The 24,283-nt window shown below is 45.4% G+C and overlaps 1 protein-coding gene across 5 annotated transcripts in view; it reads right to left on the bottom strand.

Annotated features, from left to right (window-relative positions):
- The window catches only part of stxbp1b (syntaxin binding protein 1b), a 104,350-nt gene that overhangs the window by 47,312 nt on the left and 32,755 nt on the right, over window positions 1-24,283 (bottom strand). The window lies entirely within an intron of this gene.

Here is a 24,283-nt window from a genome sequence, read left to right as displayed (position 1 = left end):
CTGCTCCTCCTTCTTTGAACTCTCATGCAATTCAAATTCTCCTCTGACCTACAGCATTAGACAGACCCGTAATGAAAGAGTTTGTGCAATCTCTGACATTGTTTAGTTTCATAAATTAGCGGCACGGGGGACCCAAATTTAGGACTTACCGGCAACGACATAATGATCAGAGTGGGTTTATTCCAGAAAAAGGTCAATACCAGGTGTAGCAGTCCGACTAGGCAGAATGTGAAGCGGCCGTGAAGTCGACATCACCGCCGAGATGGGCGGCCGTGGAGTCATCATCGCCGCCAAGATGGGCAGCTGTGGAGGGGTTGACGATGGGGCATGGACATGGTCATCAGGCGCCGGAGGATCGGTCGTCGTGGAGGCGTGAACGTTGTCATCGGGCAGCCGACAATCTGTCGCCACTGAAGCGTGGTCGTCAGACGGCTGAGGATCGGTTGCCACTGAGGCATGGCTCGGCAGCAGGTCAGTCGTCACCGTGACATGAGCATGGCTCGGCAGCGAGTCGGTTGCCACTGTGGCGTGGACTTGGTTTGGCAGTGGGTCGGTAACCACGGCTACGTGAGTGTGGCTTTGCTGCCAGTCTGTCTGTCGCCACTGTGATGTGAGCATGGCTTGGCCCCGAGTCTGTCGCCACCACGACGTGAGCATGGCTATACAGCGAGTCTTCCAGGCAATGACATAATGATCAGAGTGGCTTTATTCCAGAAACTGGTCAATACCAGGTGTAGCAGTCCGACAAGGCAGAGGCACAAAAATGCTAGACTAAAGGCTAGACAAAAACGCTCATCTCAATGGGGAGGAGCAGCAGCTCTACTCTGATGATCGACCTTCTGACCCTATCTTTAAAGGGCCACTGTCATGAAATGCATGATTTTTAGTATGTTATTAATGAAAAAATGGCAGCCGACATGGACCGATGCGTTTTTTCACCACAAAACATGATGTTGATGTATACAGCTTTTTATAACTCCCGCCATGAAAATACTCTCAAGGGATTTGTTTTCGACAACAAGCAGGAGGTGATGTACATGGCTAGACTGCCCTCAAGTGGACTTGTTTGTTTCTATTAGTTTTACCTCCGGGAAGGTAGTTCATTGTTCCTTCAAGTTAGCCAAAATGCCAGCTTGTTGCATTGCTGGACATTGCTTGAACACTCGGGAGGATGGATTTACCCTTTATAAGTTTGCAAGAAACCCGGTTCGTCGTGAAAAATGGATTGCACGGGTGCAGAGGACGAGAGCTTCGTGGGTTCCAAATGACAGGTAGGAGTGTATACAGTTACTAAAAAAAAAATAATAGTTTGAGGAGGACCACATAATCGATCTATCATAACATAACAAAAGATCTGCATACGTATGACAGATGTGTCGATGTGTGCGTCGGACAGCATTGGGCTCGCTGGCGAAGGTTACTGCGTCGCTACGGCAGCGAATGCTGCGCGTCGGCCTCGCGGACAGCGGGGGGCTATGAACAACGCCCTAAAGCAGCCCAGCTCGGCTCCGTGATAAGCGCCGAAAATGAACCACACTGGCCGAGGCGCCGTGTCCGTCGGTCACGGCTTCAACGAAGGCTGCGCGTCGAGCTTGCGGACGGCGGCGGCTCTAAAGAACGCTGTCGACAATGCCTCACTCAGCCGTGTGCGACGACAGCGCAGTAAAGCGCCCCGGCTCAATGGTCTTGCTCATCGCATACTGCGGCGGCTATGAACAACGCCCTAAAGCAGCCCAGCTCAGCTCCGTGATAAGCCACCTCGGTGCTGAAAAAGAGCGATGGCTCATCTCCGCTGCAGAATTGGATCGGACGGGGAGGCGGTTTGGCCGTGATCGCATATCATCTGAATATGGCTCAAATCAATAGGGCAATATTGCCCCAGTAACTTCACTCGGTTGTGTGATGTTCTCTTCTTCGAAAAGAGCTTTGTGTCTGAAGGGGCGTGTTCGTCTCCCATAGTAGGGTCCACCACGTGTTTTCATTGGCGAATGTCCGTGTGACGTCATGGACGGGATGCAGCCAATATGGCGACCACTTGGATGTCGTAGAATCACACTTCTGCAACTGACGCACTATCCGCTCATATTTATTTTTTCGTGTAGACATTGAAGTGAATAATTTTATATGTATTTTTCATTACATTATTTATTTTAGAATGTTTTAGGGTTGACACTTGACCTTTAACCATACACATAGTTGGAAATGTATGCCACAAGAGTTATAGAATGATGACAACAACAAAACATTCATCCATCGATTTTGAGGCTTGTCCTGGAAAGGGTCACTGGGCACAGGAGCCTATAACAACTGTCTCTCGGCAAAAGAAGACTACACCCTGAATTGGTCGCCAGTCAGTCATAAGGCACAAAGATACATACAGTGAAGAAAATAAATAAATAAATAATAATAATAAATTTGAACACCCTGCTATATTTCAAGTTCTCCCACTTAGAAATCATTGAGGCGAGGCAGTGCTTGTGCACTGTGAGACAGATAATCTAAAAAGAAAAATCCAGACATAACAATGTAATTCATACATTTGTAAGAATTTATTTATGTGATACAGCTGCAAATAAGTATTTGAACACCTATCAGCTCGCATTCCGACCCTCAAAGACCTGTTAGTCCGCCTTTAAAAGTCCACCTTCACTCCATCAATTATCCTGAATTAGATGCACCTGTGTGCGGTCATTCGCTTCATAAATACACCTGTCCACCCCATACAATCAGTCAGACTCAAACTTGCAACATGGCCTGGAGTAAAGCGCTGTCCAAAGACAGAGACAAAATTGTACAACTCCACACAGCTGGAAAGGGCTAAAGAGAAATTGCCAAGCAGCTTGGTGAAAAAAGGTCCACTTTTGGAGCAATCATTAGAAAATGGAAGAAGCTAAAAATGACGGTCAATCTTAATTGCAGTGGAGCCCCATGCAAGATATCACCTCGTGGGGTCTCAATGATCCTTAGAAAGATGAAGAATCAGCCCAGGACTACACGACAGGACTTGGTCAATGACCTGAAAAGAGCTGCGACCACCGTTTCCAAGGTGAATGTTGGTAATACACTAAGACATCATGGTTTGAAATCATGCATGGCACGGAAGGTTCCCCTGCTTAAACCAGGACATGTCAAGGCCCTTCTTAAGTTTGCCAGTTTGATACACAGGAGTCATGGGAGAAAGTTTTGTGGTCAGATGAGACCAAAATTGAACTTTTTGGTCATAATTCCACTAACCATGTTTGGAGGAAGACAAATGATGAGTTCCATCCCAAGTACACCATCCCTACTGTGAAGCATAGGTGTGGTAGCATCATGGTTTGGGTGTGTTTTTCTGCACATAGGACAGGAAGACTGCAGTGTATTAAGGAGAGGATGACCGTGGCCATGTATTGTGAGATTTTCGGGAACAATCTCTTTCCCTCTGTTAGAGCATTGAAGATGGGTCGTTGCTGGGTCTTTCAACATGACAATGACCCGAAGCACACAGCCAGGAAAACCAAGGAGTGGCTCCGTAAGAAGCATATCAACGTTCTGGCGTGGCCTAGCCAGGCTCCAGACCTCAGCCCAATAGAAAATCTTTGGAGGGACCTGAAACTCCGTGTTTCTCAGTGACAGCCCAGATATCTGTCTGATCTAGAGAAGATCTGTGTGGAGGAGTGGGCCAAAATCCTCCTGCAGTGTGTGCAAACCTGGTGAACAACTACAGGAAATGTTTGACCTCTGTAATTGCAAGACAAAACCGACTTTACCAAATATTCACATTTTTTTTCCTCAGGTGTTCGAATACTTATTTGCAGCTGTATCACACAGATAAATTGTTAAAAAAAATCATACATTGTGATTTCTGGATTTTTCTTTTTGGATTATCTGTCTCATGGTGGACATGCACCTACAATGAAAATTTCAGACCCCTCCATGATTTCTAAGTGTTCAAATACATATTTTCTTTACTGTATATATATATATATATATATATATATATAGAATCATCACTGGGAACTGAACCCACGCTGTCTGCATCAAAGTCAGGTGATTGTACGAGTAGACCTTCAGTCACTCTTCAACATGAATCAATAGCTTGAATTTGTGAAGTTGAAGCCTCAAATTAGCATATCAGATTTGACATGCCAACAATACAGAATATGAAAAACCACAGAAATGTCATTACACTTCTCTAAAGACCCTTACAGTGCAAATTATTAATTTCAGCACCTGACTTTGGAAGTGTTTGAGAGTAGTAGTAGTAGTAGCAGTAATGGAAGAGTCATGTTGAAGTCAAATTTTGTGTACCACTTAATTCAATCCAAGTAAAATTGCTGTGTGAGGTTAAGCATTTTAATTTTGCTTTCAAAAACTACAAATGCACTGTTGTGGCGTTAAACAAATCACTATAACTAAATTTGGAATTTCAACATACTCATCATATTAATTGATTGAGCTTTGATGAAAAAAATAAAATTTCGTCATGATGAGTTAGATTGGATTGACTCTGCATGATTACTATTTGTCATGATCCTGCCGCTCCAGCTCGGGCTGTGCGGGTGCCCGCGCGGTCGCGCTGATTGGGAGGCACACACCTGCGCCTCATGTGGGCTGATTATCCCCTGTATGTATAGGACCCGGTGACGACTGGTCCTCCGCCAGATTGTTGAGGTTCATGCCCCTTCCAGCACTCTCGTATCCCTGATCGACAACCTGTGTGTACCGACCTTTGCCTGTTCTCCGACCGACCCCGTAATCCTGACTCCTTTGACACATCTGCCTTCCTTGCTCGTTCTCCCATTTACCGACCACTGCCTGCCCACTGACCTGCTCTCCACGCCCGACGTCCCAACTACCGCTGCTGCACCTGACTGCCTGCCCGAACCCCGACCATTGAATATGAACTGCATTTGGGTCCTACCTTCGTTCCGATAGTACGTGAAAGAACGATCTGGCCAAAATAGGACTCAGCAGGAAAGACCCGGTGTCCCTGGGACTGACGCAAGGTAGACCGACTGCCGGAGGACCAAGCCTGTCCGATCCAGGTAGGCTCCATGACGTCCTCCGGTTCCGTGTCATACGCTCCACCGGTGAGCTATGAATACATCCCGACCACGACCCGTCCAGCACCACATATTCCTTTGGACTGTGATTTTTTTGGACTTTGATGAGGACCTTGATTTGTATGACCGGCTGCCTGACTACAACTCAGATTATTTCAAAATCAAAAATCTCTTTGCCCGATCTTCAATCCCGGTCAGTTTATTTCACCTCCCCGCGTCTCCCGCTCTCGAGTGTCTTCACCCGGTAGGTCCGAGTTCCCCAATCCGTTTGTGGGAACCCGCTTGGCCATGTACCCGGGACCTCCGCGTGGTGGCCAGAGGAGATGCTCAGGCCGGGCGCTCCCTTGTACCTCCTGCTCCTACATCCTGGCAGCAGATTCATCACCGCGTCACACTCAGGTCGCGGTGGCAACAGGCTTCCGGGCGGCCGTCGAAGGAGAAGGATGGGATTTACTATCGAAGATGGTCATGCCAGAGCCTCTGCAATGTGTGTTTTCCTAAAGAACAGAATTCAGAAACGTAGTGCAGAGGGCTTGAGTTTCGAGGATGTAGGGAATTCCGATAAAATGATGCAAGCTATTCTCCTCCTGTTAAGAGGGGGAGGACCTTGTCATCCCCGTTGCTCCAGGCTGTCCCCAATGACGCTGTAGTGCCAAGGCAAACACCACAGGAGCAACAACGCAGCGCTGTGCCACCTGTGGGGGTTCCGCAGCCGCCTCACGCTCCCGTCCAGGAGGAGGTGGTGAGGACACCGCCGCCTCTTTCTCACATTCCCATCCAGGAGGAGGTGGTGAGGACGCCGCCGCCTTCTCACGTCCCTGTCCAGGAGGAGGTGGTGAGGACGCCGCCGCCGCTTTCTGACTTTCCCATCCAGGAGGAGGTGGTGAGGATGCCGTCGCCGCCTTCTCATGTGTCTGTCCAGGAGGAGGTGGTAAGGACGCCGCCGCTGCTTTCTCACGTTCCCGTCCAGGAGTAGGTGGTGATGTTGCCGCCGCCTCACGTCGCCATCCAGGAGGGGGTGGTGATGTCGCCGCCGCCTCACGTTGCTGTCCAAGAGGTGGCGGTGGCGCCGCAGCCGCCTCACGTTGCTGTCCGGGAGGTGGCGACGGTTCCCCAGCCGCCTCATGTTCCGATCCAGGAGTACCGGTGGCGACCGGCCCGAGGACGCTCCACGCTCGTGTCTCGACAGCGACGGGTATACGGTCTCCTGGCACCCCAGTCTCAGTGGCTGGCACCTTCCTCTCCTGCTTCAATGGCGACCGGTCCAAAGTCATCTGAGAACCATGCCACGACGACCACCGAGGTTCGGCTGCTTCCGGACCTCGCCTCGGCAGCGACGGATCCCTGGCTGCCTCGCGACCGAGCCTTGGCGGCGACCAATCCCCGGTCACCTCGCTACCACAGCTTGGCAGGCCTTCGTCCGGAGCGGTTTCATGCCTTGTTGTGGTTCCTGCTTCGCCGTTTGGTTCTTCACCGAGGTCGTCCACCCGAATCGCCCCGTGGGGATCCTGGTGCTTGGCGTCCGGGTCGTCCTCCTGACCTGACTCCTCTGACACTTCTGCCTTCCTTGCTCATTCTCCCGTGTACCGACACCTGCCCGCCCGCAGACCTGCTCTCTACGCCCGACGTCCCAACTACTGCTGCTGCAACTGACTGACTGCCCGATCCCCGACCACTGAATAATAAATGTTTTTCCCGAATTACAGCTGCGTACTCCTACATTTGGGTCCTACCTTCGTTCCGATGGGTCGTGACACTATTACTGTGAGTCAATTCACTTGTGATTTACAATTTACATAAGTTTTGTTTACCATAGGTACAAAGTTATATTTACAGTTAGGCTTATAAATTAATTTGACTCAGTTCGATGACCGACTTTGTGCTCGTGTCATCAGACTTGCGGCTGCATGCTTTGGACAATCAGGTGAAGCGAGGGGCGGAGCTGTTAACTGATCACTACGTGGTGGTGAGATGGCTCAGATGGTGGGAGAAGATGCCGCTCCAATGTGACAGGCCCAAACGTATTGTGGGGGTGTACTGGGAATGGCTGGCAGATTCCCCTGTCAGAAAATGTTTCAACTCCCACCTCCAAAAGAATTTTGCTCAAGTTACGAGGGAGGCAAGGGAGATTGAGTTCGAGTGGACGATGTTCTAAGCCTCCATTGTTGAGGCGGCCAGCTGGAGCTGTGGCCAAAAGGTGGTTGGTGCCTGTCGTGGCAGGAATCCCCAAAGACGTTGGTGGACACCAACAGGGAGGGATGCCTTCAAATTGAAGAAGGAGTCCTATCAGGCCTTTTTGGCCTGTGGGACTCATGAGGCAGCTGATGGATTGGTATCCAGCTAGCCAGGTGGAATGCAGTTTTGGTGGTCATTCAGGCAAAAACCCGGGTGTGGGAGATGTTGGGTGATGCCATGGAAAAAGACATAAAGATGGCTTCAAAGAATATCTGGGCCACCGTCCGGCGTCTCAGGAGGGAGAAGCAGTGCAACATCAGCAATGAGTACAGTGAGGATGGGGCACTGCTGACCTCAACTCGGGACACTGTGAGATGGTGGGGTGAATAGTATCTCACATTATTATCACTAGCCTTCCTATGAGGAAGCACAGTCTGGATTATCTGGGGCAGGCTCTCCTATCTCTGAGGTTGAGGTCATCAAGGTGGTTAAAAAGCTCCTTGGTGGGAAGGCCCTGGGAGTGGATGACATTCGCCTGGAGTTCCTAAAGGCTCTGGATGTTGTGGGGCTGTCCTGATTGAATACGCCTCTGCAACATCGCATGAACATCAAGGACAGTGCCACTGGATTGGCAGACAGCGGTGTTGGTCCCCCGTTTTAAGAAGGGGTACCGGAGGGTGCGTTCCAACTACAGGGGGATCACACCTCTCAGCCTCCCTGGTAAGGTCTGTTCAAGGGTCCTGAAGAGGAGGGTTTGTCGAGAAGTCTAATCTCAGATTCAGGAGGAGCAATATAGTTTTTATCCTGGCTGTGGAACAGTGGAGCAGCTCTACGCCCTCAGCAGGGTCCTCAAGGGTGCATGGGAGTTTGCCCAACCCAGTCTACATGTGTTTTCTGGACTTGGTGAAGGCATTCAATGGTGTCTCTTGGGGAGTCCTGTGGGGGGGTCCTTCATGAGTATGGAGTACTGAACCCCAATACGGGTTGTTCGGTCCCTCTACGACCGGTGTCAAAGTTGGGCCTGCACTGGCAACAGTAAGACAGACTAATTTCTGATGAGAGTTGGACTCTGCCAAGGCTGCCCTTTGTCAACAATTCTGTTCACAACTTTTATGGATCGAATCTGTAAGTGCAGCCGAGGTGTAGACGGATTTTATTGAAAATATCATATTTTTATGTCTTGAGTTTATGTTTCCAGCTTGTAATTGACAGTTTCAAAAATCCCATGAAGGTTTACTACACATAAAAGAGAGTTCTTGACGTACAGAGGGGGTACTCACTAAACCGAAGCGCATCAAGGCAGGCAGGGAAAATTCACATTGAATTTAATATAATATACAGCTATGACTAAACTATCCATCCATCCATCCATCCATCCATCCATCCATCCATCTGTCATGCTCCTGGCTTCCTGCCCAGGCTGGGCGTGGCGAGCCAATTAGTCAGCGCACACCTGCACCTTGTCCCAGCTGATGCCTCCCAGCATATATAGGACTCGGGGGACGACTTGTCCTCCGCTAGATCGTCGTCCTTGATGCCTCGTTCCCGCACTCCTGTTTGCCTGACTTCTGCTCTCCGTGTACCGACCCACGCCTGTCCACTGACCACCCTCGTAAGCCTGCTTGCTGTACTATTACTTCTGATTGTTTGGACTGTCTGCCTGATCCCAGACCTTGGACCAAATAAAGGTTTCCTCTACACTGTCTGCTTGTCCCTTGAGTCGTGCATTTGGGTCCACCCGCGAGCCCCGTTCGTGACACCATCCATTTTCTTAGCCGCTTATCCTCACATGGGTCGTGGGGAGTGCTGGAGCCTATCCCAGCTGTCACCGGGCAGGAGGCGGAGTACACCCTGAACTGGTTGCCAGCCAATTGCAGGACACATTGAGGCAAATAGCTGCACTCACAATCACACCTAGGGGCAATTTAGAGTGTCCAATTAATGTTGCATATTTTTGGGGATGTGGGAGGAAACCGGAGTGCCCGGAGGAAACTCACACAGCCACGGGGAGAACATGCAAACTCCACGCAGGTGGGTCCGGGACTGAACCCAGGACCTCAGAACTGTGAGACCAATGCTTTCCACTGTGCCGCCCATGACTAAACTATCCATCCATCCATTTTCGTTGCCGCTTATTCTCACGAGGGTCGCGGGGAGGGCTGGATCCTATCCCAGCTGTCAATGGGCAGGAGGCGGGGAACACCCCGAACTGGTTGCCAGCCAATCGCAGGGCACATAGAGACAAACAGCCAAACTCACAGTCACACCTAAAGCCAGCTTTGGTTGAAGCAGGAAGAATAATGGCAAAGGAAAAAGATAAAACAAAAAGATAAACAGAGGAAAAGTTGCTGTCCCACATTGTTCGGAGAGTTACGTTTGTCTTCCTCCCTGTTTTGGGGCTCGCTGGCAACTTTGGAGGGACCATGCTTATCTTAACGCGTACCGTCACCTACCTGTTCTGTTTGCCTAGCAGTCGCCACAATTAGATGGGAAACCAAGTCTGTTCTCATCCCAAGCTCTCGTGGTCAACGAGCCCAAACAAAAGATAAAGGGTTGGAGGTGGCCCACGGCCACCCAGCCGGTTTGCTACCCGCAAGGACTAGAAGACAACGCAAGAGAAACAGCAAGAGCGAGTGAGCTCAAAAAAGAGTCGGCGTTTAAGTATACTGAGGGTGGATCCAAAAATATGAGGAGTAAATGGGAAGCGGGAAAACCTCACAAACAGCTGGCTCAAGTCTACAATTTGAACTATTGCAAGTTTAAGATCATAAACTAAATCATTCCCATCATTGCCTCTGTCACACACAGAATAGATTTTTTACTTCCGTCATGGCAATGGCCCATCAGTTGCTCATTGTTTAAAATCTCATTTGACTCTGCTTTAAGTGAACATCAAGACACTTCTCAAAATCTGTGAGAAGAATAGCGAGCACCATGACCTGCAGTTGAAAAAGCTTATAAAGTTGACACACTGACACTGACATCAAGGCACAGGTCATACTGCTCGCATTTCCTCTCAACACAAGAGGGTAGCATTTTACATCCATGTTTCAAAAATCCATCAATCATGAAGAAGCTGAGAAGGTGCTAATTAGCTTCAGGTCCATTTGATATTTCCTTAACCTTTTGCTTGGTTGGGATTGGTAGCACCTTTGGGGAGTCCAGACTTCGAACGAAGGTAGTTGTTAATAAGTTTTAGGAGCCCCCAAGACCATCTCACTGTGGGGCAACATCATGAGAGAAGTCATGAGAAGTCTGTATCATCTCTTTTGGCAATGGCATGTTCATTACAACCATTTCGTACAAAACAGATTATCATTGAAAATAATTGCCACCATACTTACATACAGTGCAACAAACAGGGGAGGTTCAAATATTCAATCTGCTTATTTTTTATTTTTTCCTCATGCTTATTGATTGCATCTCCAGATGCTCTCGTACAATGCAGATGCTTTTTTTTTTTGCATCCTCTGCTTGCTTCAACAATGAATAATTATTTTTCTGCTAAACTTGTTTTTTTTTCTAAATATCTTTTTAAAACTGTGGAACTGTACTTTTTGTGGATACCGTCAGTTGTTCTGATATTCTAATATCTTCTGTTACGCCCTTCCTGTTACATGAGCATGGCTTGCTGATTAGTACAAGCATGCTATTAGCAACAAGACAACCAATCACAATGCTTCCCTTTTTTACAGTCGGTTATCACAAACTGCCACCGAGGATAAAGGCCCTGATACAAAATACACTCATACATACATACAAATCCATCCATCCAATTTTTGGTACCACAAACATGAATAATTGGTGAACAAGCATAATTGGTGTACAAGCATGCTATTAGCAACAAGACAACCAATCACAATGCTTCCCTTTTTTACAGTCGGTTATCACAAACTGCCACCGAGGATAAAGGCCCTGATACAAAATACACTCATACATACATACAAATCCATCCATCCAATTTTTGGTACCACAAACATGAATAATTGGTGAACAAGCATAATTGGTGTACAAGCATGCTATTAGCAACAAGACAACCAATCACAATGCTTCCCTTTTTTACAGTCGGTTATCACAAACTGCCACCGAGGATAAAGGCCCTGATACAAAATACACTCATACATACATACAAATCCATCCATCCAATTTTTGGTACCACAAACATGAATAATTGGTGAACAAGCATAATTGGTGTACAAGCATGCTATTAGCAACAAGACAACCAATCACAATGCTTCCCTTTTTTACAGTCGGTTATCACAAACTGCCACCGAGGATAAAGGCCCTGATACAAAATACACTCATACATACATACAAATCCATCCATCCAATTTTTGGTACCACAAACATGAATAATTGGTGATGGAGATGTCAAAGATGTGAAATGTTTGTGCAGCAAGAAGAAGACCACAAAACTCAGTTTTACCAATGATACAATGCCTAATTACTTCTAAACATTTTTTGAGATCTCATTAATTAGCACCCACCTGTAAAATCTATCATTATACACATAGGTACCTTGGATGTTCTCAAGCAGCGATCATAGGTTCTGAAGTAAGACTTCATTGATCGCCTAACAAAAGTGCAATGTTTAGATGCTGAGGGTTTCATAAACTGAGCTCTCCCAATGGAATGATTTGGTGATCAACTTTGTCGTAGGCTCAGTAAATTAAATTATTGGCTTAAAAAAAACGGTGTACTGCACTATCCATGAGCTGCATGCACAATTCCTACATTTTTTGGGAGCGCCGACATCCTCACAAGGCAGACATTTTCTGTTGCAATAAACAAGAAGTTAAGTTATTGGCTGCAAACATTTTTTCCTGTGGACGTCATTCAGTGGTAAGAAAGAAAAATCAGAACTAAACAACCGGAGGAACAAGAGATATTATGGGACAAGACACAGATGGAGTCACCAGGGTCACCCAAAAAAAGAGGAACAAATGAGATAAGAAAGCACTTACCTAACCCCATTGGAGCAAAGTCCAATACAATACTGAGTATCATCCGGCCTACACGTGCTCTTAGATGTGACAAACAAGATGATTATTGTCAATATATCTTCCTCCCATACCCTCTCGTCCGAAACCAACATTTAATAAAATGCGAAGGGCACTATCTTCATAAATGAATATTATATCCAAATCTGACTGAGGGGTCATGGCTGCAAAATGGATACAAACATCTTTCTTCTCCAGAAAGTCAGACTCCTTTGGAGATCAGGTGTTTTTCATCCCTGTTCCTTGTAATTACAAGGTCCAGAAAGTTGGTCAAAGAACTGTGAGACAAAAAAAAAAAAATAACTACAAGCTTAGCGAGGATAAAATAAGACTAAAAAACCATTGTCTCCAGTTATGTGTTTGAGATTTGGTCTTTTCAACGTCAGATCTTTTTCTTTCTTAACAAGAGACTGGAGAGTGTGGTAAGGAAGTGAAGAAACGGGTCCAAGCGGGGTGGAACAGTTGGTGGAAGGTATCCGGTGTTCTATGTGACAGAAGGGTATCCGCTAGGATGAAGGGCAAAGTTTATAAAACAGTGGTGAGGCTGGCCATGATGTACAGATTAGAGACAGTGGCTCTGAAGAAACTACAGGAACCAGAACTGGAGGTAGCAGAAATGAAGATGCTGAGTTTCTCGCTTGGTGTGAACAGGTTGGATAGGATTAGAAATGAACTCATTAGAGCGACAGCCAAAGTTGGATGTTTTGGAGACAAGGTTAGAGAGAGCAGACTTTGATGATTTGGACATGTTCAGAGGTGGGAGAGTGAGTATGTTGGTATAAGGGTGCTGAGGATGGAGCTACCAGACAAAAGAGAGAGAGGAAGACCAAAGAAAAGGTTGATGGATGTTGTGAGGGAGGAAATGAGGACCGTGGATGTTTGAGAGGAGGATGCATAAAATAGGCTTAGATGGAAAAAGATGACATGTTGTGGCGACTCCAGACGGGATAAGCCGAAAGAAAAAGAAGAAAAACAAAAACAAATTTGAGTACGACCACGACACACAAACTGTACGATTTTAACAAAGAGTTAGTCAGGGTTCGACAGCAACACTTCTCTGAAAAGAGTTGACTTTGACTGTTGATTGTGGTTGACAAGCTAAACTCACCCCCCCAACCCCACCCCAATATATCTGAACCACTTGGGAAAAACTTTATTACTATTTAGAATTTGATACAGTTGACCAACAACTAGAGAAAATGGTTCAGCAGTCAAAACCATCAGTGACCTGTCTTGACTCAGAATCAAAGTTATTGCAGTCTGTTTTGATTTGCAGCAAATAATTAATTGTTCATTTCTGTCATGCAAGTTTTGAGGGGGACCTGGACTTATATGACCACCAGCCCGAACCAGTGAAAAACCACAAAGTAGCAGGAGATGTATGTTTATGTAGGTACCAGAATGTTTAAAATATGTAAACAGTTTTTGTACTTTGTATATTTGAGAGAAAAGGGGGTATTTAGTTAAATCTTTGAGTATAAAACCTTATAAATATAATATATAGAGTATTATAAATGTATAGTATAGTTATACATTATAAAACACTGTTTTATATCACAGTATATTTACCATTCATCACACAGAGACTTCTCCTGGCGCTGCCGTGTAGGTACTAGAATGTTTAATCAACAGCACAGCATTTATACATTGCCAACTTGAGACGAAAATTATAACACTACAAGTGTCTAGTAAAGCAATAATAATAAAAACATGTTTATTGCTGTGCAGAAAGTCACAAACAGAGCAAACGCGTGATGTTTTTTAGTGTACTGTAGCACCAAATGCCCGTGGCGCGTTGTTGTGATGTCACTTCGGGTGCCCTGCTGTTGCATCACTTCCAGTTCGCCGGTGTGCTCGCAAGGAGAATGCGGGATGTGTCTCTCTCACCATCTCCAGTCCGTTTTGGCCAAATCGCCACAAATCCTCTTTTTTATTTCCTTAGGGCAGTCCGAAACGCGACAAACACAGACAACATGATGAATAAAGCAACCGTGAGTCGATAAACAAACAACCATAAGCAAACAAAGAAAACGCAAGTCAATAGAAGCAAAAGAGCATTCAAAGGAAAATATTAATTAATCATTTTAATCCAACACCCTGTACAAGTACATAACACCGTCAACACAATTTCTAAACTCGACACCTCGTACCATATTGTCCCACGATTTTGAAAATTTTAAAACCAAATTTTGCTTGCCGAAAAGCCTTGTCCTCGCGGTGTTGAATGTTTCATTGCAGCTTTGGATTGATGTTTACCACATCATTCTTTATGTAGTGCGCCACTGATTCATTCACGCCATAATGGCACCACAAAAGCATAACTTCTGCAGTCTTTAATCATATCCAAAAGTTTTCACATTTTTGCTGATCCATCAGCTCCCTCCCCTCTTCATTATCACCAGGCCATTTTTTTTTTTTTTTTGCAATTCGCTATCCACAAAACGAAAGCAGCTTCATTTTCAAGCAATCCTCTAATTTTGCATCTTTCTCTTCAGTTTGGGTGTTTCGGCAGCAGCTTTAAGATCATCTTGTTGTGTCTTGTCTGCCATGATGGCCCCAGCACCATCATGTTTCTGCTTAGCTAATGCATATTGCTTAGCTGTGTTTGTGCGCTGGGAGTTTATTTGCCCTTTTCGCCCACCTTTTAACACATTATGGCCCAAAAGAAGAAAGCTGTTTTTTTTTTTTTAGCAATGCTGCTCCAGCAAAGCAATGACTGTGGAAACGTCATCATTACAAAAAAAAAGAAAGAAAAACAAATAAACGGAGCAAGGATTAAGATCGACGGACATGACAGGGATTAAGACTTGGGCTTCAGTCGGATTACAGTGGCGATTATTATTACGGACAAAGCCCATATTTTAGCACATGTGAAGGGTTTCACCGCCATGAGGGGATACAGTGATCACGGAGCAACTTTTTTTGTGAAGAAAAAAAAGAAGCAACATTCTTCGATCGTTGCCGAGAAGGAACGATTAATTGGGATCCAAATCAACGTAGGCTTAATATCAGACTCATGTTCATTAAGGGAAAAGGCACGGTGTATTTTACCAACTTTGAAAGAACAGAAAGGAGAGGATGCCGAGGAGGAATTTTTACCGCTAGCAAGGGCTAGCAGGTGCACATGCTTTCTTAGCAATAATTTAGGTCAGATTCACTTCATTCTTCTTCATCCACTTCTCTCAGTAATGGGAAGTGACACATTTGTGTTTTTTATTTTAATGTACTTTAGTTTTTTCATATGCAGTTCCAACACTCATCATTTCTGAGACGCTTATCCTCACGAGGGTCACGGGAATGCTGAAGCCAATCACAGCGGTCATCGTAAATTTTGACTTTAACGGTGAAATACGACTTAAATCGAAATTCAAGTTAAGTTGCTACGGTGGGAACGGATCTCTGTTGTAGACCAAGGACTCCCTGGATTTGGGTTTTTCACTCCCTATTTCTAGTCCCAGTCAATTTGTTTCTTCTCACCCCATTTCCAGCACCATGTGCCCAAGCCCAAGTCCTCTACCTCTGACCTTTTCTGGGGCAGCTGTTTGGCTATTTATCCGGGGCCCCTGTGTGCCTAAGCCCATGTCCTCTACCGCCGACCTTTTCTGGGGCACCCGTTTGGCCAGAGGAGGGAAGGATGAGGGATTTTGGCCCACTCCTCCACACAGATCTTTTCTAGATCAGACAGGTTTCTGGGCTGACTGTGAGAAACACGGAGTTTCAGCTCCTTCCCAAGATTTTCTATTGGGTTTAGGTCTGGAGACTGACTAGGCTACGCCAGAACCTTGATATGTTTGTTACGGAGCCACTCCTTGGTTTTCCTGGCTGTGTGGTTTGGGTCATTGTCATGTTGAAAGACCCAGCCACGACCCATCTTCAATGCTCTGACTGAGGGAAAGAGGTTGTTCCCCAAAATCTCACAATGCATTGATGTGGTCATCCTCTCCTTAAAACAGTGAAATCGTCCTGTCCCATGAGGAGAAAAACACCCCAAAGCATGATGCTACCACCCCCATGCTTCGCAGTAGGGATGGTGTTCTTAGGATGGAATTCATCATTTGTCTTCCTCCAAACACGGTTAGTGGAATTATGGCCTAAAAGTTCAATTTTGGTCTCATCTGACCACAAAACTTTCTCCGGTGACTTCTTTGTATCATTCAAACGGTCATTGGCAAATTTATGACGGGCCTTGACCTGTGCTGGTTTAAGCAGGGGAACCTTCGTGCCATGCATGATTTCAAACCATGACGTTTTAGTATTACCTTTCCTGTCGTGTAGTCCTGGTCTGATTCCTCACCTTTCTAAGGATCATTGAGACCACACAAGTTCATATCTTGCATGGGGCTCCACTCCGATTGAGATTGACTGTCATATTTAGCTTCTTCCATTTTCTAATGATTTCTCCAACAGTGGACCTTTTTTCACCTGGCTGCTTGGCAATTTCTTGTACTTCTTGAGTTGTACAATTTTGTTCCTGATGTCTTTAGACAGCTCTTTGGTCTTGGCCATGTTACAAGTTTGAGTCTTACTGATTGTATGAGGTGGACAGGTGTCTTTATGCAGCTAACGACCTCACACAGGTGCATCTGATTCAGGATAATACATGGATTGGAGGTGGACTTTTAAAGGTGGTCTAACAGGTCTTTGAGGGTCAGAATGCGAGCTGATAGACAGGTGCTCAAATACTTATTTGCAGCTGTTTCACACAAATAAAAAAAAAACAGACATTGGGATTTCTGGATTTTTCTTTTCAGATTATCTCTCTCACAGTGGACATGCACCTACAAATAAAACTTCATACCCCTTCATGATTTCTAAGTGGGAGAACTTGCAATATAGAAGGGTGTTCAAATACTTATTTTCTTCACTGTACGTGTGAGATGTGCAACTAACAGGCAATCTTCTGACGACCGTTAAAACTGACAACCAAAGGAAATCATTTCATCCAAACAACTAATCTCATCCTGCGAATATCAATGGTCCTTGTAACCCATCCATCCATTTTCATCACCGCTTCTCCTCACGTGGGTCACAGGGAGTGCTGGAGCCTATCCCAGATGTCGACAGGCAGGAGGTGGGGTACACCCTGAACTGGTTGCCAGCCAATTGCCGGGCACATGGAGACAGACAACAGTCGCACTCTCAATCACACCTGTGAGCAATTTAGAGTGTCCAATTAATGTTGCATGTTTTTTGAATGTGGGAGGAAACCGGAGTGCCTGGAGAAAACCCACGCAGGGACGGGGAGAACATGCAAACTCCACACAGGCGGGTCCAGGATTGAACCAGGGACCTCAGAACTGTGAGGCCAACACTTTACCAGCTGAGCCACCGTGCCACCCTGGTTCTTGTAACCAACAACATCAATTCAATGATAGATCAAAATCATGGCATAACCGTAACTCTATTAACCGTAACATTATTCTGTGTCAACAGATGGGCATTTAAAAAAATACCTGTCCAAGGGGGTTTGTTTGTGCCCCTTTATGACTTTTTCTGAAATGTGTTAGGCATATGTCATTACATAGCACCAAAGCACGACCAGTTACAATTTTTCCTGGATGTTTCTTCAGCACAAAATCTGAAACATTTTTCTACATTTCCAACACTTCCTTTATCTTGGTGGTAGAGATAACCTCCTCCTCTGTCCCCTCATCAGAACTCTTACTCCGCACCGCTTATGCTGCTGCATCTTTGCTCCTTTAATTCATCCATTGTCAGGTCTTCCTCAGCTCCATAGCTTCAAAATAATTTTCATCCCCTTAGCTTCCCACCAATGTTGTTCCCGCCACCAAGGTGTCTCCCCTATGTCTCCCGACCACGGTCAGGCGACAATTGCAGGAAAGGCTAACAAAGGTTAAATAATCAAAGAGTTAAGTAAATACAGTGCCCCCTTGAACTTTTCAACCTTTCGCCACATTACAGGCTTCAACGTAAAGATATAATTATATTTTTTTGTCAAGAATGAAACAACAAATGGGACACAATCGTGAAGTGGAATGAGATGTATTGGATATTTTAATCTTTTAATTTTTAACCTTTTTAACAAATAAAAACACGAAAAGTGGACCGTGCATTATTATTTGTCCCCTTTGCATGAATACTTTGGAGCACCACCTTTTGCTGCAATTACAGCTGCAAGTCGCTTGGAGTATGTCTCTCTCAGTTTTCCACATTGAGAGACTGAAATTCTTGCCCATTCTTCCTTCGTTGGGCACGTTCGGGCTGTGCTTGCAGCAATGTCTGTGGCACAACCTTTATGTTGAAGCAGAGAAAAGCGAATTTCACTGGCCTTCCGTCACGTTCCTGAGTTTCATGCCGGTCCCCTACACAGCACACACCTGCAGCAATCAGTGAGGCGCACTCCTGCGTCTCATTCCCCGTAATTAAGACAGATACAAATAGGAGTCCTCGTACGGTCTGACCTTTGCCAGGTCGTTGCTTCATTCCGGCACTCTTGTGACTCCGTTCCTGATCTCCTGTGTACCTACTCCTGCTCGCCCACTGACCTGCCTCTTACACCTGACGTCCTTGTTACTGCTGCTCCCGTTGACTGACTGCCTGATCCCCGACACTTGACTGAATAAAAATGTTTCCCGAGTCGTGCATTTGGGTCCAACCCTGTGTTCTGGTCGTGACAATACAGAGACTTGAATACACTAAAGTGGATTGTATTCATCATCATCAATTAACATTGGCTCATTCAGAGAGCCTCACTGAACTTCTGGAGTGAGTTTGCTGTACTGAAAGTAAATGAATAATATTGCAAGCCCCACTTTGCAGTTTTTCAGTTGTTTAAAAAGTATAAAATATCCAATAAATTTTGTTCCACTTCACGATTGTGTCCCACTTGTTGTTGATTCTTGACAAAAAAAATTAATTTTATGTTTATGGTTGTGAATACTTTCACAAGGCATATCTGCATTGTTGTAATCTTAGTCTAAAATATGTAAATATACTCTTTACATATTTACTGTTTACATCATTCTGGTACTGACATAGGATCGTGGGGAGTGCTGAAGTCTATCCCAGCTGTCAATGGGCAGGAGGCACGGTACACGTTGAACTGGTTACCAGCCAATGGCAGGGCACATGTAGACAAACAGCCACACTCACAGTCACACTTAGGGGCATTTTAGAGTGTCCAATTAATCTTGCATGTTTTGGGATGTGGGAGGAAACCGGAGTGCCCAGAGAAAACCCACACAGGAAGGCAGAGAACATGCAAACTCCACACATGCGGGTCAGGGATTGAAAATAGGATCTCAGAACTGTGAGGCCAACGCTTTCCAGCTGAGCATCCATCCATCCATCCATCCATCCATCTATGACTGACAACGACATTTATAGTCATATATCACATGGATGGCCAAAAGCAGGGAATATTATGCACTAATGTAATTGGTCGCTCCATTGATGTGTGTACCTGCCAACCTGTGCCACCTTTCAAGGAGACGTTGCCTTGACCCACCATCAAGCCGGATCAAGCTGACCACACCGCAGTAGGAACGGACCCGCGACCGAGCAACGTTCACGTAGCTGTGGCAACAGATCTACCGCCGTGCCATTCCCACGTCGCGGTTGCAACAGATTCACTGCAAGCTCACGCTGCGGTAGCCACTGATCCACTACCGAGCCGAGCTCACGTTGCAGTGGAAACAGATCCGCCGCCTCGCCATCCTCACATCGCGGTTTCGACAGACGTGCTGCTGACCCATTCTCACGACACGGTATCCATCAACTCCTTTCCAAACTGAGCTCACGTCGCTGGTGGCAACAGATTCACTGCCGCGTCACACCTATGTCGCGTTGTCGACAGCCTTCCGGGCGACCGTTGAAGGAATAGGATGGAATTGGCGATCAAAGATAGGCCTGCCAGAGTGCCTTCAACGTGTGTTTTCCCAAAGAACAAGACTCAGAAGACTAAGTTCCGAGGATGGAGTGAATTCAGATAAAGATGAGCCGAACTATTTTTCTCCAATTAAGAGGGGGAGGACTTTATCATTCCCATCGCTCCATGCTGTTCCCAAGAATGATCTGTTCATGCACCCTAGTGTCTGCCAGTTCTCCTCCGACTCCCCGACTATGAGCCAGTCGGATTCCATCTGAAGGAGTCGACTCTAATTCATGAAAAAGCGCCAGTTCAGGAGTGTCAAGGCAAACACCGAAAGAGCAACAACGCAGTGTTCTGCCACATGTGGGGTTTCAGGGGCCACTCTCCAAATTCCACGTTCCTGTACAGGAGGTGCCGATGGGTACGCAGCCGCTTCACGTTCCAGTCTGGGAGGTGGTGATGGCTTGTCGGCATCCTCACGTTCCTGTCCAGCAGACGGCTCCGCAGCTGCCTCACGTCTGTGTCAAGGAGTACCGGCGGCACCAGCCCGCGGCCACCCCAATGCTCCTGCTTCGATGGCGACCGGCCCGCATTCGCCCCCCATTCCTGCTTCAACGGCATCCGGGTCGTCTTCCTGACATGTCCAGCCGGACGCCTCGCTTTGGTGGCCTGGACGGCCACCAGACAGACTTGTGGGGGGACCCATTCCGGGGTGCCCTCCCTCGGACCCCCTCCCACCCACCTCTGGACGTATTAATTTTTGTGTGTTTTTTTTGTTTTTGTTTAGGCACGTCTGGGATCCGCGCCTTTACTGTCATGGTCCTGCTGGGCCAGCCCTGCACTAATTAGGAGGTGCACACCTGCGCCTCATCGGCAGTGATTGACCCCTGTATATATAGGACCTATTGGACGGTCTGGCTTTTGCCAGATCGTTGGCACCCATGGCTCGTTCCTGCACTCCGCATTCCTGATTGTGAACCCTGGTGTACCGACCTCCGCCTGTCCTCCAACCAACCCCGTAAGCTTGACATCTTTGATACTCCTGCTGTCTCTGATCCATCTCCCGTGTACCGACCCCTGCTTGTCCGCGGATCTGCTCTCTACACCTGACGTCTTAGTCACCGCTGCTCTACTTGACTGTTTGCCTGATCCTCGACCTTGGAATGGATAAACACTTTTCCCAAACTGCATCCTGCAGCATAGACTACAATGAACATTTGACACAGGGTTCTTTATAACCAGTATCAATTATCAAACGTATGAACTAAAAAGCAATCTGTGTAGAACTAACCCAATTGACTTCCATCCATCCATTTTCTGTACCTCTTATGCTCACTAAGCTCACAGCCATGTTGTAGCTTATCTTAGCTATCTTTGGGCGAGAGCCCTGATACTCCCAGAACAGGTTACCAGTCAATCGCGGTGCACATGGAATTAAACAAGTCACCCCACTCACCTTAACCTGCAGGCAATTTAGAGTCCTCAATAAACTTATCCCACATTTTTGGGATATGCAAGGAAACCGATGTGCCCATAGAAAACTCATGCAGGCACGGGGAAAACATGTAAACTCCACATAGGTAGAGTCAGGAATTGAACCCCAGTCTTCAAAACTGTGAGGCAGCTGTTCTCACCAGTTGTGCACCATGCTGCCCCCAACTGACATAATAGTCTTTAATTAATGTTTCTGCAAAAAGTTAAATATAGCCTTGTTTAATAAAAAAAACATGGAATGTTTCATCACATCAAATGGTTTTCATGTTTTTCTAAGTTTTAAGTTGACTTCCTATTTTAAGCTTATAGCATTTTATTTTGAAGAGTAGGCACCGGATCTCAGTATTTTGGAAACATAAAGTCACATGGCACCAGTGATTAAAAAAAAAATATATGGAAGGAACCAAATCCTATAAAACGTCAATTCCTTTCCCTACCCATCGATGAGGCACAATGGCAGAGTTTCTGATATTGTCAGACATTTATGTGACTTTGTTCCCAATTCATTGTGATGAAAAGTTGTGAGGGTTATTTTTTTTATGTCTTCAGCTTATATGTTGGTTTGAAGACAAAAATAAACACTAAAAGTCATCTGAGCAAAATTGCGACTGTTTACTTTGTGAGGTATCTTGGTGTTGGCAAAGATGTATTTTATTGTTTAACTCATCCTGAGAGTTGACTTCACTGAAGCTCTCTGCAGTGTAGGCTGAGGCTTCAGACCAGGATGGGGAATGTCAGATGCTACACATCGTGAAAGCCAACTTTGCACAATATAATCTTTTCCTAAGTGTTGTACGGAGGCAACTGCTCATGAATTCTGATAATGTTAAGACAGATTTGTTCCCCACTGTTGGGCACAAGCAGATCATCACCACACTTTGTTTTCACCACACTTTTCTTCGGCGTTGGCAGACTAAGCATCGAAACTAACAAACAAAAGTTTTAAATTTCAATAATGCCAGGAGAACCGGAACATTAGTCTGAGTTCTGTCAAGTAAGTTGCCATGCCACGAATAGCAATGGAGCGAATTGATTGCAATTGGCTTGTGTGGCTTGGGTTCATGTGTTGAGCTGAGCCCCAGAACCAACTTTCAAATTGAACACCAGATGTCGCCAAACCAACTTATACTTGATCGAGTCACCAGCACGGCAAAGATCTCTCTGATGAACATAGCCTTCCCATTGAGCATTTCACCTATATATATATATATATATATATATATATATATATATATATATATATATATATATATATATATATATGCATATATATACCAAAGTCATTAACCTTATATAAACACAATTAATTTCATATTACATACATATATCAAGGTCAGCAACCTTAAGAACCCAATTATTCTCATATCTTTGTATTCACATCTTGTTTTTGACATAAGACATCAATAGGATGCGTTTCAGCAGCTGCTCACACCCTGCGGTTTACAACGGTTTTTCAACGGCGAAACACACCTGCCTGCAAGTGTCAAACAGGATGTTTGCAGCATCCCTACCCTTGAGTTACCACACAGGATGTTTGCAAGCAACTGATGTTAAGGGTTTTTCTATAGAAACCTTTAGTAGGCAATATGATGCTTTGAAACTGCTTTGTGAGAAGAATATAACCTGTGTATGACTGTCTCTCTCAGACAAGGCAACACACGATGTGCAACAAACGAGAACAAGCCTGAGAATGCATGAGAGAATTGTATTCACATGAATGTTGATGCATCTATGCTATTGCTTAAAAACTAGAGTGGAACTGAATGCAAGGTTGTGGTTAGATTTTAAAGATGCACCTGTTGATTAAAGGGAAAATGACAGTTGAGTTTGCGGGCGCCTGGCCCAAATTTGAGTGAGCTAAGAGGGGCGTGACAAGTCAACCCAGGGACGGCGAAAGGGGCCCAATAGAATAACAAGAGAGCCCTTCCCACTGGGCGTGGATATAGGCAAAACTTTCCAGAATGTTCCACCAAAAAGCTATAAAAACCTTGCATACGGAAGTCCGGGGCTCTTTGTTCGTTTCTCGCTGACAAAGAGACAAGGTCCTTCTATAGGTGTGATAGTCGTGTAGCAAGATGGCAGGGAGAAGTCTTCGAGCAACTTGAGATGCTTATTTTTGACTACTTGACTTAAGATTGGGCGCAAGTAAAACAACTACTATAATAAGGTAATGGCAGGATAATACCAGCGATATTACGTAGTTACCTAAAAAGGGCAAGTTGGCTCGACAATTTATCCTTAATCCCAAAAATCCTTTTTACTAAATTAGGCTTCGAGCTACGTAGGACTTGATCACCCCGAACAGGCTCACTCAAAAATGTGCATTTTCCCGAATTTCTCATGTTTTTGAATGCTTTTAAACTTACTTAATTTTTATTACTTTTTACTATTTTTATCATTTATCTCATCCTACTTACCATCAGTATTATAATTTTAATCATTTTTCCTTTTATTGATTTATGTTCAATTAACATCGAATTTTGCCTTAACATCGCAACCGTACCCTGCGACTGGCGGGAGTGACTGTCGACTAATGAATGTTATATGAACAATTTTTATCATTTTCTTAAATACTTAAAACTTCCATCTTCATCTATCTTTGTCATTCTTACATTGAGTTGTCTTATTATTACCATTTAACTTCATCAAAGATCGATCGTCAACGACATAAACATCGTCTAGTCGTAAAATTCTATTTTGATCAGTCACTCATTGATAATCTCCATCTTTAAATAAAA

This window comes from Syngnathoides biaculeatus, chromosome 4 (assembly GCF_019802595.1).
Source record: "Syngnathoides biaculeatus isolate LvHL_M chromosome 4, ASM1980259v1, whole genome shotgun sequence".
NCBI lineage: Eukaryota > Metazoa > Chordata > Actinopteri > Syngnathiformes > Syngnathidae > Syngnathoides > Syngnathoides biaculeatus.
This window is presented reverse-complemented; position numbering and strand designations above follow the sequence as displayed.